Source organism: Tinamus guttatus, unplaced genomic scaffold (assembly GCF_059628265.1).
Source record: "Tinamus guttatus ecotype Peru unplaced genomic scaffold, ASM5962826v1 Tinamus_guttatus_pri_ptg000075l, whole genome shotgun sequence".
Taxonomy (NCBI): domain Eukaryota; kingdom Metazoa; phylum Chordata; class Aves; order Tinamiformes; family Tinamidae; genus Tinamus; species Tinamus guttatus.
In genome coordinates this window covers 778,505-795,381 of record NW_028288609.1, presented here as the reverse complement: position 1 = coordinate 795,381, position 16,877 = coordinate 778,505, and the positions used below count along the sequence as shown (strand labels likewise).

At 45.3% G+C, this 16,877-nt stretch overlaps 1 protein-coding gene across 1 annotated transcript in view; it reads left to right on the top strand.

Moving 5' to 3' along the window:
- The first annotated feature begins 3,281 nt into the window (after positions 1–3,281).
- The window catches only part of ITGB3 (integrin subunit beta 3), a 113,439-nt gene continuing 99,843 nt past the window's right edge, over positions 3,282–16,877 (top strand). Inside the window, exon 1 of the mRNA XM_088519895.1 lies at positions 3,282–3,291. The gene's annotated coding sequence lies outside the window, so the exon portion shown is untranslated. The remainder of the gene's footprint in view (positions 3,292–16,877) is intronic.

Here is a 16,877-nt window from a genome sequence, read left to right as displayed (position 1 = left end):
AAAATATCAGCACCAATATGACAGTCTAAAAATCTAAACGGAACAAAAAGGACAAGTAATGTGGGAGTGATTCTACACTTTTTTTTTTTGAAATTTTTTCCTTGTGCAATATTGTCCAACCCAATGTGTTACTATAAAACATTTCCAACAGATTCACATTTGCAGATGGAGGCAGTTCCAGTTAAAATTTCTATCTATTCAAGACACGATAGAAAATTTGTCATTTGTAGATAATCAAGTGGGCAAAGTGTAGGGAGCAAAGTCACATCTTTTATTAGACCTGATGGTAGGGGTGGAAAAAAAAAAAAAAAAGGGATTTGGGAACAACTGCCACCTAGGCAGTGACATTACTATCTTGTTCAATTTTATGTGGCTGAGCCCGTAAGTTCATGTCTTACCTTCCTCTGCAAAAGTCTGGTTTTCATATTCAACTCCTACTCAAGACTCGTTCGTTGTGACTTCTCATCTGCAGAAAGTTAAACAGTAGAATTGCTCAAAAAAAGAGTTTATTTCACTCCAGAGAAATTCAGCTGTGTTCCCCATCACAACAGAAAGGACCATGGTGTTGAGAACCTGCTTTCCACCCCTTCTGGTGCGAGTGTTCAAGATCCGGGTCGAAGCCCTTCACACATGGCTTGGGAACACAGGCTCCATGAGGAGATGGAGCTGGAGGTGCTTGGAAACGTCGCTGAGCTGGAGCCTTTCACACTGCCAAAAAGATCTTCCCCCTCTTCCTCGGTGCCACATGTATCTGCAAAGCCCTGCAGGGATTTTCCTCATGCTGTGGAAAATGCCCCCAGGTTTCCTTTTTATCCTGCTCCTATTGGAAGAGAATAGTCTAAATCCCAAAGTTTAGCAGAAATCAGAATCTGGGGCAAAGCATCAAAATTCAAATGCTATCATATGCTCTCTCTTCATTATTTTCAAGTATTTTTAACTTTAGTTTTGTGTAAGTTTCAGGTTTAAAAGTAATTCTGAACCAAAATGGGAAATCGTTATTTTGATCATATCAAAATACGTAGTAGATAATCTCAGAAAACTCTTTTTCCCTTCAGCTTTAATAATACATAGATAATTTGTCCAAACTGACCTTTTCTTATGTGTAGCTTTAAATCCCCTGAGCTGGCATTTGGGGTAAAGAGTTTCATCCTGAAATTCCCGGCCAGCCCTTTTCTCCAGAGCTGGGAGCAACAACACATCACGCAACGTATCAGGTCTCCAGGTGCCCGTTCACACCTGCTGTATCGGCTCCAGCAAAGCCCTGTTCCCTCAGGAACGTTGTTAATTCGCCCCATTTCTTGCATGCATCCAACAGCTTTTCCAATCTGCTGTGATGTGGCATTAGTCACCGCAGCCTTATATTTAGCACCAGGTGATTTCAAGCAGGCTGAGACCTCAATAAGCAAAAGTACAGTCCAGGCCAGGCCAGAAACCCTCTGTTTTATTTCTGCATGCGGCAATCTAGCGATTTTCTCTTCTTTTTTACTAGCAATGCTGCGGTTACAACAGCAAAGCGTGCAGGGATTTATGGCAAGCAGAACACAAACGGAGTAGCAGAGGGAAGATTAACAGCAGCCGCCTTGCTGAGTCCTAACAGGAACCGTGTAATTCATTGGCCTCTCTCAGCTTTATGCCCTTAGTGGGATACGCTGATGTGACTCGATAGAAATCAGCCCTAGAGCGAGCGCAATAAATGGGTTTTTGCTGCCAACGAGTATTGCAGGAATGGGCCGGCGGATGTGGAGGTGCAGGAATTCCTCCGTGTGTTTTGTGCTGGCGTTAGCACCGGTGCTGGGCTGGAGGGGAGAGCTCCGAGCAGCCCCGTGGCTTCCAGCCAAGCCGCGAAGACGTTGCCGAATTCGGACTTGAAACCAGCCTGAATCGACTCAGGCAGCCCGGCCGTTCCCTCTGCTGCCTTCACCTTTATCTTTTATTCAGCAGCCTAAACGCTTTTGCCAGTGGCAGGTCTCATGCCGCAGGGTTGGCCTGGCCGCTCTGTGCCTCATCAGCCCTTGTGATAAATAAATAAATAAGCAAAGCAGCCTCCCCTCCTCCAGTCTCAGGGCAATTTGCTCTTCTGATTCAGCAGTTTGTTTGGGCTTAATTGCAGTTATGTTCTTGTGTGTTTAATTAACCCTGTGCTTTTGTTGTCGCTGCCAGGCTAGCAGCAGTGCTGAGATGTTGCACAACGAAGCTCCTCAGATAATGAGTCAGCAGTGAGGATAACGAGGCAGGGACATGTGTGATGGACACCGAGGTGAAGGGGAACACGCTGTGGGTGACAAAGAAACCGGGGACAAGGAAAGGACAGGGAAGGGAGGAGAGCATCATCTCAGGAGAGCCCTTTAGCTGTGGGGCATCCAGCCCCAACCATCCCAACACTGCTCATCCAAAGCTCCGGTGCTGCTTTTTCTTATTTTTCTTTATTTTTTTTCTCTTCTCAGGCTCTTTCCACCCACTTGAGCTGGCGTAGACCCGCTGAACGTTTCCTTCTGCACCATACCTTGCCTTACAACCTTTTGGCACTGAGAGCAAGCTGACATTTCTCACCAAACGAACCTTCTGAGAAGTGTCACACGTATTGACAAACCTTGAAATCCTTCACTTAGATATGGGCAGCTGAGTCCATTGCATCTGTAGCCTTTCAGCTCTCCACGTGAGTTTTACAGAACCAGACTGAGACATTTCAATTCCCACTTCAGTCTTTTTTCATATAAACTCTTGACAAAATCAATCCATTCAGGTGCACGTTCTAGTTTCTATAAGTCCTTATTTTCAGCTGGAAAGCTGAGCCAGTGGGAAAATTTGGGCCAGCAGTATTGATCAGAAACTCCTTTGAAAAGCAGAGAAAAGCTGCTTACTCTTGTACCTAGCAAGCTAAGAACCGTTCTTAGCAGGAAAGGCTGGAAAACATGATTTGTTTTCTAAAACAAAGTGTCTTAGAAACTCCATGGATTAAAACTCTGAGCAACCAGAATGATGCAGGAGTTGGACTGCATCTAACAAATAGGCTTAGCTAAAAGCACGCAGGGAATTGCCACATTCTTCTCCTGTCTCCCTTTTCCTCCAGGGTCTCTTGCAGTGGGCCACAGTCTTGCCTCGTGAGCAGGATGCCAAGGGTGCCGTGATCGTGGAACCTGGCCGTGATGGACATGGGTGATGTGCATGGGCAGAGGCCTCGTGATCCCATGGGAGAGGGCAGCTGGACCGTGCCAGCACAAGGAGCAAAGCCGGGGTGCCCAGGGCTTACCTGCAGGCACTTCCTCTTGGGCATGCTCTGCGCCGCCATCTGTATATTTTGCCTCAAATTATCCCCCAGAGTTTAGTTTCGCTTGTCCCTAAATCAACATTTTTGGGCTGCATGTCACCACTGCCACAGGAGTGAAAAAAGGCATGTTCTTTTATTCCCCCCCGTTATGTCTTTGGTCTCTAACTTCCAGTGTTTAATGCTTTTCTTTCTGGCTGCTGGTGACAGAATGAGTTTAAACCTGCTGGTGTGTGCACGTGTCTGTTTAGCTTCCTGAGGCAGCTTTCCCCAAGGAATTCATCAAGATGTAACAGTTCACCTTGCATGTGGTGCCGTATCCCTTTGTGAATATGCTAATAGAAATGCAGTTGCCCAGAGCCAATGGCAGGCTTTAAATCAAATCAAAGAAATAAGGAATTAAAGGTCATTATCCAGATAATAATGCACAATGACTGTGGAGGTTAATCACGGGGAGCAAAAATCATTGGAGGTGGAAAGCTTTGGTTTTCCAAGGCTGTGGTCAAATACAAGGATGGGCGATTCTGGCAGAGAACAAACTCTGGCTTTATCCTTTTCTTCATTTCAGTAGAGAGCAGGGAATTTCCATTTCCCTGCTGCCCCAGCTATCCAAAGAAACCCCACGATTCAGATCAATCACATTTTGAGTTATTAATTCTCCAATTTTTTTTCTGACGTGGGGTTTAATAAACTAAGGACTTTTAAAATATACCCATATTGCCTTGCTTGGTTTAAAGAGTATATGCAATAGCAGGAATAATCAGTTGACAAGAAAGGATTGTCTTTTGGACAGATGATGAAACAGAACCACTTCAAAACTTATTTGCAGGCTAACTGGGGCTTCTGTGTTTATTGCTTAAAAATGGGAATGAGAGGGAAGGGTACTTCCTACATGTGAGACAAATTATAACCAGTAATACTTTGACATTTATGGGCATGCAGATAGGATGACAATGTACAAAGCAGAAAAGTCTTTTAATTATGGTTAATATTCAAACTGGGACTTAATCTGGTTTTCTCTAGATGTATTTACAATAATTGCTGTGAACATAAAGGTTTTTTTTTTTTTTTTCCCCAGGGATGAAATAAAAAAAGATGCAGAAAGAAGAAATGCCCTTTGGACAGTCCCAGTGTCAGATTCTTGTTAAGTTCCAAGAAAAAAAGAAAAAAAAGGAAAATGAAAGAAAACTACTTATTTGGGTTGATTAAAACATTTTCGTCTAGCTGATGTGAAATGTTCTCTTTTCTCTTTCAGGCTCACCTTTTGTTCTACTTTATTCAAATGGAGAATGAATTGATTTCAAAGTCAAATGTTTTATTTCAGAATGATCAAAAGAAAATGTTTTAACTGCTTCCATGCAAATGGAGCGAGAGGCTGCAGACGCTCCATGCACATCTTGTTTTCCCCCTTTGTTGCCAGCACAAGTCATTTTGCTCCCAGAGTCACATCCAAGGCGATTGGTCTGACTTGCTCATTCCTGCCTGCAGTGTTTATTGCTATTTATTCTTAATGACTTGGTGTCGTCGTTAGTGTTTGTGCCGGTAATGGAGTCTCCTTCATACAGGAAACCACACAGGCATGCAAGAAGAAAACAAAAACAAATCTTCAGCATGTTCTGCCCTCCCATTCCCTGTCTTTTCCTTAGGTTTATTTCCTTATTTTTCTCCTCCTGTACTCTTGCAATGCTCTTTGGCATAGTTAGTAGTATTTGAATAGCTGTAAACACTTTTAATTTGGTTTGTTTTATCTTCTCTCATTAAGTCAATGAGTTTATTGAATTTATAGATTGTGGGGCGCAAAAGAATCATTATCATTTGCCTCTTGCTTTCTGCAGGAAATACAGGCTCAGGTCAAAGTCGTGGCTTTCAAGAAGATGCATTAACTCCAGCAAACTGTTTTCTAGCAGGGACAAAGTGGAAACCTTTTAAACAAGATGGAAAAAGGTGGTAGGGAAAAAAATATTTGCCATCCTTCCCCTCCATTTATAAAAATTTTCAAGTTAAAATGACATTTACTTTGGAACACTCTCCTTTTATCAGAAGGATAAAGTTTTGTCTGATTTGAGGTCCAAAAACCACTTGCTCAAGCCAGGGTAAAGTCTCTTTAGACTTTGAATCATCAAGTGTTATTTAATTTATCACTTTATGAAAACTATTAAGAAAAAGACGACGGCAGTGGTGCTAGAGCTGCTGCTCGAGGGAAGCCTGCCCCACTCCAGCAGCCCTGTGCTATCTTTGCATCCCACTAAGTGGTTTTCTTGTTTTCTGTGGCCCTGTTATTCCTTGCTTGCTCTTCCTCACAAAGAGCAAAGCCAAGAAATCCTCTTCATTGAGGGACGAGGACATATCGAATTACTGTCCACTGACATGGCCAACCCCAAACGTGTCACTGGGTCTCAGCCATCTCTCACTCCATGCAAGGCCTCCCGGGACACGTCCAAGGGCAGCTGGGGCATAGGGGTGATGTCCTGTGTCACATCAGACTCAGCAGAAAGGCTCTCTGCTCAAAGCTCATCTTTTCTAGCTCCGCAGGGTATTTATTAAAAGCTAAACCTTTCTTGTACAGCCTTTGCCGTGGGTGGACCTGATGCCCAACCTTTGGATGACTAAATTTCACTGAGTTTAATTCGTTTCAGTGACTTGAACTGCAAGAGACTGATGTCATTTCTAATGCATGAATAATTCCATACAAAATAGTTTAAAATTAGCCACTTTGCAAATCCCAGGCACTCCATGGTTAGGGGAGAGCAGTCTTCACTCCATTCATTAAATATTAATCTTCCTGGCTCATGCATATCCATTCTGTTTCAGTCTTTCATTATTATAGTCCTTTAGACCACCGCACTGTACTTTCTCTGTAGAGTCCCTGCCTGGAATTGCTATTCCCAAAGAACAGCCCTAAAAGCCATTAGGTCTGCCAAGAAACCGCTCATGATATTTCATTTTCATACAAAATGTATTGTAATGCAACCTCCTAATCCAGCCCTTTAAATCTGTCTTGACAATAACATGGCTTGCTTTACAGAAAATAAATCTTGTTTTGCCCTCAATAATCATGACAATAAAAAAATAATCATCCTAAGAGAGGAGAGGAAAAGCTGCTGCAGTGGTTCTAACTTGTGTGAGAAGGGAATGGTGGGGAAGGAGGCAAGGAGGCTGCTCTGGGTGCATCTCCAGCGACACCGGGAGCAGCCAGACCCCCCTCCTGGCCCTCTCCCGACCCGCTCCTGCAGCAGGGCTGTTGTGATGACAGTGATCGGGAGCGCCTTCAGGTAGGAAAGCAATCCACCCGGCTCTGCAGCCCACGCCTCTTAAAAAAAGAAGAATTTGGATTTAACTGGAAAGTTCTAATTTTTCGGAAGGCCTTGGGCACTGATGAGAACCGTGTTTGTCTCGCTCAAACATTCCCTGTAATCCGGTCGCTGTGGTTGGAAAGTCCTTTTCCTCATGCTACACAGTGACCATTTACATCTGTGATGGAGTGGGTGAGGAGAAACATTCCCAAAGTCACGTAGCAAATTCGTGGCAGAACCGGAGATCCCACCCTGTTCCACGGTGGCCAGTGCATGCATCCTGCAGGGAGGCTGCGTCCCCGCCGCGAGCTCCGCTTCTGGATGTGTCCACGGGCTCTGTGGCCTCAATCTCATGGTCCAGAGTGACAGGACAAGGAGCCCTGGTGACATTTAGCTCCTGTAAAATGAATTAACAGTGGCAGCCAGAATGGACCTGACTAGTGGACAGTAGACAAGAAAGAGACAAAACTTTCCAGCGTCTAGTCGAGAAGCTCATTTCAAGGGGCTCTCTCCCAAGAATTCAATTCACAAGGCACCAAGCTGCTTTCTCCATAACCTTTACAAGAGATAATTAGAGCGCGTTTAAAGCAGAGCCTCTTACTTTCCTGAGTTCACACAGTGCTTTGACCCAAGACAGCAAAGGGATAATTCTGCAATTTCCATAGGTAGATATTTGCTTGGAGTCTAGCGGAGCCAGGGCAGTGTTATTGAAACCACAGGGCACCAGCTACATGGCTAAGGAAACAAATCTCACGGCATAATCCTGAGGCGCCTTTCATGTTCTAATTAAACCTATATATAGCATCTGCAGGCAGGAAAAATTGTATGAAAAGTTTCTCATCTGCTGAGTATTTTTCCATCCTTTTCCCCCGACCCCCATCTCCCTTGACCTGGAAAGATCCTTTTCATTCACATTTCTTTTGATGGAGAAAAAGAATGGAGATGGTGCCGATGATCCCTATCTCCCTGGCATTTCTCTCTCTCTCAAGCCCTGTCTGAAAGACCCGGTCCCTGCTGACACTCTGATAAGACCGAGGTTTACTGAGATAAAGTTGGGCCAGCCCAAGCCTCTTGCAAGGAGTCGAGCAGATCGCTGTAGGCAGCAGCCTTTGCTGTTTCTTTAATTGCCAGGCGAGGCTGGAGTTATTAGGACAATAAGTCTGGAGACCCAGGGAAAGCACAGAGGCTCCCTGGAAAAACAAGTGTCAGCGAGGCCTGGGAGGGGACAGGGTGAACCTGCTTGAACCTGCTCTGCAGTTTGGGAAGGATCACAGGAGACAGAGGAGAGGGGAGGACAAAAGGCTGCCGTTATCTTCGGCCATGTAGCAGAGCCATCAGAGTGACAGGTGCCCTTTGAGAGGTCTGGGAGGCACTTTTCATCAGCAAAGGCTATTTTGTTGGGATGAGATTGCCCCCAGATCCCTGAGAATCAAGGGCTGGGGTCTGTCTAACAGCACGAGCACTGCTCAAGCTGTTAAACTTGAGCAATGCTGTTAAACTTGCACCGTTTTCCTTTATTGTTGAATTTGATGTCTGTGTTTTGAGCTTTATTCCACAAGGCTGCATGCTTGGGAAATAAAAGCCAAGCGTTAGTGTGCTTTCCTGGATGGAGAGGAGTGAGATTGCTCTTTAGGGCTCCGAGGCTGGAGTTATTTTAAACTACAAATCCAAAAGAAAAGGATGCAGAATGGGTTGAAATGTCTTCTAGTCATGCAGAACACTGTTCAAAGACAGCTTTTTGCCCCAGTGAAAACCCTTGGCAGTAACGTGGCTTTTGCTACCAGACACAGCTGATTACAGGGCCTAGACTCGCACGGAGACCCTGGGAACCCAAGAGGCAACAGAGCGACCTGGTGCTTGGCAGGGCTGTCTGCCCGGCTTCCCTGAACCTCCGTGCTCTTTCTTCATGCCAGGGCTGTCTGAAACCTCCTTCTCATTTCTTTTTTTTCCCTCCTCAGGGTCTAGCTCAGAGCAAACAGACAGGAAGATCTTTATTCATAAGGCAGCAGAATGAAGGGCTGATGCTCACTACCACCCTTGCCACGCCAAAGGAGCACCTCCCACAGCAGGGGTTATTCTATAATCACCTTAGAGAATAAAGCACTTTTAATTAAGGACTGAAATTCAGCAGGCCCTCTGCCTGGTTTTATTTACAAGCAATAGGCATCTTCCCCTGGAAGCAAAATATTTTTCCTCATTCTTCCCTCTAACTCTCAAGGCTCCTGGGTTGGGACCAGGACAGAACATGTGAGCTGGACCCAGGACAGGGCATCCGCAATTCCCAAGGGACTGCTCTGCAATTTGCTGGCTCTTACACTGCGAGACAAGGCAGCAGGGAGAGCATCCAGCTGGATCCCATCTCCTTCCAGTTTTACCAGAGTCACTTTTGGAAGCATCTATGGGAATACATCGGATGAGAGTTTAACAAAGGCCACCTGGTGAAGATAAAGAGACGTGGGGATATAGAGGACACCTGGTGAAGATTAGGGAGTGCCCTTCTCCGGGCCTGGTCACCGGGTTGCTGGTGCTCCAGGATTGGTGGGAACGTTGTATAAATACCCAAACCCTGGGCTTAGAAGGGGTCTTGGGGCTGTTTCTGCTGCTCTGTCTCTTTGCAAGCATCCCTGAGAAAAAGAAAAGAAGAAAAAACAACAACACACCTCATCATAGCTCTGAACTCATCAGCAGGTATTGCCATTAATTGCAATGCAAATTTGCAGCTGCAACACTTGCAAACCCTCATTGCATCCCCCCATATGCTGCATAGGGGTTTCCAAATAACTTGCAATAAACCATTTTTTCTCTTTTCTCTTCCTTTGTGTACCTGCCATCCCTTATTTTCTAATCGCTCCAGTTGAGGTGTAACAATACCTCATGGTCTTAAAATTGACAGGGAAGAGACGTTTCCAGTTTTACAATGCTAAACTTTTCATGTCAATCAAAAAACCCTTCAAATATTTTGATGTTTCCAATATTACTATTTTTTTCAGTCCCTCGGAACATCCTTTCATAATCAATAACAAAAGAAAGATCTGAAAGATGGGGATTTTGTGCAGGAGGGAAGTTCCAGGGAAGTCTTACTCGTGTGTTTTCTCTCATGTCGTTATCCAGCTTGGCCGTTGCTCAAGGGGCTGCTCATCTGCCGCCTGCCCTTGGACGTGAGGTGCAGAAGGACCGAGGAGGCACAAGGATCAGCCGTTTCCTCCCTTGTTCCTGATGGCAGAGAAATGAAGGAGCCTCCAGTGATCGAGAGCTAAGTGGAATTTATGTTTTTCAGTAGCCTTGTTGGAAAAAGCAGCCAGCTTCTACTCTAGCAGTCCTTGAGGCTAACAGACCTTTGCACAGGCCAAGCAAGTTTATCTCTATGAACAGACCCACCTCTCTACCAAGGCTGTGAAAACCCTTCCTATCTGATTAGCACAGGTGTTTTTTTTCAAACCAAAGTAGTTCCCCAAAGAAAAAGAAAGGCCATTGCTGAGGTGATTTCTCCTGGGCATGAACTGAAGCATCCCAGGTCTGGTGCCACCTCTGAAACTCCCTGCAATATCCATCACCCAGAGGCCAAGGCATCAAGCAACTTTTCTGCGCAGAAAGATAAAAACAAGAATCAGTTTGCCAGTGATGCCTCCACTGAAATTGGTTCATAAATATATTAAAGCATATTCAGATGGCTAGCTAATACACAGGAAACATGCTCTGCTTATTAGGTGAAGACAGAGGTTTGGAGCGAATCCATCTGCAGAATTATCTCTGCAGATCACTCAAGCACCTCACAATAATATGTATCTCACCAGGCAGGCTTTCAGGCAGACACTATTATTTTGTGCATATTATTAGTACATTGGGTAATCTTTATTCATTTATTTATTTTCCTTAGAAAGGAGAGCGATTAATTTTTAACCAGCTTTCGGTACCAAATCCTCAGATTGAAAACTACATCAAGAATAATATCAGTAAGGAATTATGCAATTCAGAATAATGTGAAAATTTGAGTTAGGCTTGGCACCTGAAAGACACTAAAGGTATGAAAACAAAAATTAAACAAAAAATTAAAATGCAGCTGAAAGCTTTCTCTGTGGAGAAGGGTGTTTGCAGAGCACTTTTCACTGTCTATCACAGTGACAGCTTCAAGAATCAATAGGAGACAGGAGAAAATAACGTGTCAGGGTATTTTTGGAAACTGGTGAGACTTACAGGGAAATTCCTTTGCAGACAGAGAACAAATATTTATTGCCCTTGTTTTATTTCTTCTGCCCACTCCAAGACATGAAGGGCTCTCTCTTGGAGCTCAATAAACAAGAGCTGACATACATCCTCTGATCTTCTGCCCAGGCTTAAATTCACACTGAAAGCCACTAGTTGCATGATATTTTTTTCTGACTTTAGTTTGGGATTCATGAGTGGAAAATACCAGCAATAAAATCCAGGGGAAAATTTAAATGATTTGAATTTTGTCACAAACTAAGGAAGTTTCTATGTTCCCAACCGTGGATTAGGACATCTCAAATGCATACATTAAACATGGTGCCCTTGACATGATAGCAAGCTCGTTGTCTTCTGGCATGTGTCTGTTCAATAATTTACATCTCAAATGCAGTAGAGCAGCAGGCTGCTGGGCTCCAGCTCAGGCAGAGCAGGTCTGTGGGCAGGAGCTTGGTTCTGCGGCAGCTGCTCTTTGAAATCCTTGATAAGATCCAAACCCCGAGTATCACCCAGGAACTGCCTGTAACTTGGCAGCTCACCCGTGGTTCCTTCTTTTGACTTCTGGCCACCGTGTCCACCATCCCTGCTTTATGAGGCTCGATAGGTGCTCCAGAGGGTGATTTGTTGGGGACTTGTCTTGGAAATCTCAAAGGCAATTCAAGAGAACCCAGAGTCATTACTCCTTTTATAGTGGGGAAAAGTGGAGCAGAGAGAGAAAATAAATGCATCAAACAGGGTCAAAACCTGAAACGTGACCTGGGTCCCTGTGAGTGTCTCTGTATTATGCTATAGCAGCTCTCAACAGCTTTAACTGCACTTGTCTCTGTTTAGCTGCACCCTGCAGAAGGGAACACACTGATCTCCATATGGATGCAGATTGATGCATCGTCAGCCCTGGGTTTTCCAAAAGCAGTCAGGAATGGGGCAACTCTGAGCTTGAGGGCGGCGAGTTTTGCTATTTCCTTTAGCAGAAGATGCTGGCCAGTGCTGAGAGCGCGCAAAGCTCTGCTGTAAGTTAATTAATGCTTGTCAAGCGTTCGGAGCTCTCGAGATGAAGGTGCTATCTGTGTTCCGCGCAGTTGGATTACTGTCTTGCAGAGAGCGCCTTAGCCCTTTGCTCCAGACCTCATTTTCAGGTGCAATTCCACCAGAATAACATTTTCCTCATTCACACATCGCTAATTTGCACATGGCAAATCCTCCAGCTGTCAGACAGCCTCCACCACCAGCAGCTTGAACGATGCATTAGTGGATTGTTCATCAGTATCCCCTGCCCCAATTAAGCTTGCAAAGACCTGTGACAGCCTTGACTAGAAACTGCTGTTGAAATGCTAGTTTTTCTAATGCAAAAAACAGCCTGGCTTTTGCAGCACAGCTTTCAGCGGGAGTGCTGTCCAGCATTCCATGCCCTGGAATAAATAGAAGTGCGCTGGGGATCAGGACCTGCAGCCCGGTGTGTTCTGCTGCATTTGCTCGTGTCACAAGCTCAGGCTCCTGAACGGTGGCAGGGCTGAGTCATCCTCCGTGGCGGTTCTGCCAAACATAAGCTGTGGGATTTGGGTTTTTCCCCAACCAACTCCTGGCGCTTTCCCCTCTGCCGGCTCCTCCAGAGCCTGCCTTGAGCTGCGGTCCCGTGCCGAGAGCTGCAGCGCTGCGTCCGCACGCGCGGCAGCACGAGTGGTTTGTGGCACTGCAGAGATGACAGGCAGACGAGCACGGCTAGTCAGCTTGTTGTAACTGCCTGCGAGGAGGAGGCGTTCTGCAGCCTCCAGCTCTCCCTTGAGAAGGGGGTAATATTCTCACTGGTACTATGTCATGTTTGTCAGCCCCAAGGACTTCTCAGATATCTTACAGCCTCTTAGAGGATTACACAGCCATGTTTAGGCAAACAAAATGAATTCAAATCTTTTAGGCAACCTTTGCTGAAGCTGTGTGACACCATGGCAGCATTCCTGAACCAAAACGATTTGAGGATTTGCTGAAATACTTCAGTTTTCTGACAGGTATTCTAATCCTAGGATGGTCACCCATCAAGTCTGGGCATTTTTCAGTTTATTGTTCTGTTTTCTGAGCTAAAAGAAGTAAAAGTACAAGCACAGCTTCTAGAACCTGTACTCCAAAACAGGAACTGGGCTTCCAGCACAATCCCACGTTGGTTCTTGGTGGCACCATCAAGAATCTCGGAAGGAAGCACTGCAGACTTCATTTTATTGTCCATAGCCAGGGCAGCTGTCTGATATGTCAGAGGAGTCTTGCAAGAAAGACAGCACTAGCAAAAAAAATTTGAGACTCCGGGATACCTCAGGTTAAGGCACACCTGAGCCCATCACCCCTGATTTCTGGAGAGCCCTCTGCTTCCCATAACTACATTTGCAGGGTATAACAGGGGGAGGAAAATCTTTTTTCAATCAAATCTGCAAATCAATCTGAACTTGCAGAGTTGAATACTTGACCTGTCAAATTTCCCAATATATTTTTTTTTGCTGGGATGTCAGCAAGCAGAAGGAGAGGAGAGAAAGGCTGCAGAAGAACAAGATGGGAGCAGGAATATTCATACTCTGTGTGTTGAGTATGAAGGCAGAGTCAAAGGAAAGGGGGGAAAAAGCTTTTTCTACTGTATCCAGCACAGTTTTCTGTGTGTCCAGTACAACACAGAAGGCCAGGTTCTCCTTCATCAGCTCTGGGCAAAGCACATCCATGGAGACACGTTCGGGTGCCTGGGCTGCAGGAGCTGCAGCTGTGCTCGTGCCTTCAGCTCCTAAATCTGAGACCAGGCAGCAGCAGAGGCAGCGAACAAACCTCCAAGGTGTCTGGGAAATTCAGATTCACATTCCAAGCAGCCTTCCTGGCTGAAAGCGTTTTAGGAAAGAAACAAGTCTCACTGCCTGAGTGACAAGAATTATTTTGGCAGGTCCAGGCTACCAGGAACGTTCATCCCTGTCTCTGATTCGGCAGCTTGCTGGGGAGGAAGGGCTGCACGCAGCGAGTAGGTGTCTGCAGTTTGCAACATCCCCGAACAAAAACAAGTGAATCCTGGAATAGTTACTCTAGCCCTCCTGTTTCCCTTTTCATTTATTTTTTCCTGGAGGCTTAGGTTTCTCACATTGTGTGCTATAAACGATCGCTTGGGACTTCAATGTGCTTTGTGTAATTGCATTAGTGTCAGACCAAGAGGCAGGGGTTGTCTTGGTTTCTTCTTTTAAAATCTTTTAGGAAATAGATTCCACTCTTACAAAAATGGTGGTCATACCCCTGCCCCCAAAACTCCCCCAAAAGACTTTGTTATTTCGAGACTGATTTTGATGGGGCTTCATTCTTCTGCGTATCTCCAAGGAACAGATCACGACAATCCTGAAAATTTCTCCTATATTTTTTGTATTTGCAAAGGAGCAGGAAATATTCTTGTATGACATGAGAGAAATAAAATACTTCTCAATCCATTAGTGATCAAGGCGACCATTAGGTGACATCTAATAAGAAGAAAATTATATTTAGTTAATTTCAAATTGATATTCCAAGATAATTTTCAATCAGAGCTGGCCAAGGAGCTCTCTAGCATCCTGGTATTAAATGCTAATGAGTAATGAATTCTTCTCCTTACGGGGGAACGTCCAGAAGTTAATGTAGTGTTGTGCAGAAAGGGTAGATGTGACGTCACGGGTGACATTATATCAGTTTAAACAGAGGTCAGTCGAGGGCAAAACCACGGCAAAGTTAATGATGAGATTCAGTTAATTGAGACCTAATGGCTGGAAATATCTCCCCATAGATTGATTAAGGCTATCTCTGGTCAAGTAAGCTTTTAGATTCTGAAGAGATCACAATTATGGTTGATAAAACTCCCTGTTCTGATGCAACACAATCAGATTACTGATTAAAAGACTAACACTAAGCCTGAAGATGACTGGGTCTCCTCAAGTGAGGAAAGATATGACTTCCCACAGACCTTGGCTTGCCCAAGGTTTGCACATGAGTCAAGAGCTGTCAGTGAGAAATCCCTTTGGTGGAGCGCTGCCAAACTGGCACCAGACTTGGGTGCTTCCCTCCCATTTCAACATCACCTTTGAAGTACATATAAAACCACAGCAAATTAAACCAGAGGCAAAGCTCCATGAATTTTTGAAGAGCAAAGAAAGACAGTAAAGGTGTGTTCTTCCCCAGACCTGCCTTGGTGAACGTGCATGGGCCCTTCTCTTGTTACCAGGGTTGGTGGTCTACAAGAGAGGGTGAAAAGCAGCATGGGGTCAGGCATGACTAGAGAACTCAAGAAAATGCCTTACATGGGATGTTTGAAGAGCTCAATCTGGTTAACCAATCAAAAAGTAAAAGAAAATCATACTGAGAGATGATTTAATCACAGTGAGTGTCTTTCTGCAGAGAAAATACAAGGTGCTCAAGGGAAAATACAAGATACTCTTGAATCTAGGGGAGAAAGAATCAGCAGTAAGAGCCTGACCCCAAGCAGCTTTGCACTGGGAATGAGGCACAAGCCTTTTTCACTGCAAGCATGACTAATCCATGCAACAAGCCACTAGACACCCTTCTGCTCCTTCCAGAGCAAGGCTGGATGCCTTTCTAGCAGACAGCCTGTATCCATCTGAAATGATCAGATTCAGGAGCTTAGCAATGTGAAAATTGAATCCTGGCTTCGCAGTCTCATCTGCACGTAAAAGGCTCTGCAACAAGAGTAGGGCTGGAAATTATGGGCAAAGTTATAGGAATAAAGCCATGATTAGAGCAGGAGTTTGTCTTGCAGAAAGGTAGGATCCTCAGCACAAGCTCTTCCTCCAACCTCAGGCTTTTTATACAAAAAGTTTTTCTCTCCTGGCAGGTGGGATTGTCAGATTAGGCTGTTGGCTTGTGCCATAATGGTCCTGGTATGTGGAAGTTGACTTTAAGCGTGTGCACCCACTCCAAAACCTGCTGAGAGATTCCTTCTACCTGCACAGAGTGGAAGCTCCTGCCTTGAGCTCCTTCTAGCAGAAGCAATGAGTTATTCCCAGGTTTACATGCAGTTAATCCGTGCAGCAGGTTCACGCTGTCCTGGTGGGAATGCTGTTGTGGCCGCCCGGGTGACTCAGTGTGAGTGGGAGAACGTGCTGAGTAAACGGCGTGAGGGGGTGACTCACGGCTGCTGCAGCAGCGGGCGAGGAGGGGGGTGTTGCAAAGTCCCAAGGCAGCAACGAACAGGCAGTCCCCATCCTCGAAAGCAGGACATGACTCAGGTGTCTGAGACAGACCTGCCCAAGAAGGGCTTCCATTTCCAGGTGTTTAAAATCACTTTTGCTTCCCATTAAGGGATGCAACCGTTGTGCTTGTATAGCTCATTCCAGCCAGTGCAACCATCTTCTTTGCTGCTGCTCTCTGTCTTTGGACACTGTATTTACAAGTCACAAGCAATTCCCACAGCTGCTACACAGAGCACCCTAATAGCAGCAGTGTCCATTGCTCCTCAGGGCACATTGCTTCCCAGAGCTGCGGTGCCCAACAGCACTTCCTAGTCCTGAGGGCTCCTAGTGTTGTTAAATAAAGATCCACGCCGCTCCGGCAGTGAAAGCAAGTTTGTCAGATACGTGAGGAAGAGCATAAAACTTCTCCAAGGAGATAATATACCCCCTTCCAGAGTGCCACGCAGTTTAAATGAAATCTTGCCTGCTAATTAAAGTCCCCTCATCCATCTCATAAACATCCTGGAACCGTTTTCCTCCCTGCCTGAATTATTGAAGAGTTCACTCTCCCAAGATGCAAAATGGTTGTTTTAGTGTTGCATTACAAGTTCAGTGTGGTGAAAAACCTTTTGGCCTCTAAGGAACTTATAATAAAACAATAGACACACTCTTGCTTTACATTTGAACGAATTCCTTCCATGAAACTTGCCAGGCAGCCCAAGGAAATCAGCCTGTGTGGGAAGAAGCTCTAAGAGTGTGGCTTAAGCCATAACTTTACCCGTGGCTCCACTTCTTGCTAGCCTGTTCTTTGGAGCTCTGCTGACCTCCTGATTGTCAGCTGGCCATGGGTCTCCTGTCCCTGCATATGGATTGACAGAGCTGTAACCAGGAGTGGACATCAGTCACAGTCCTGTCTCTCTCCTGGTGTCTCAGCTCCCCATTGAAAGG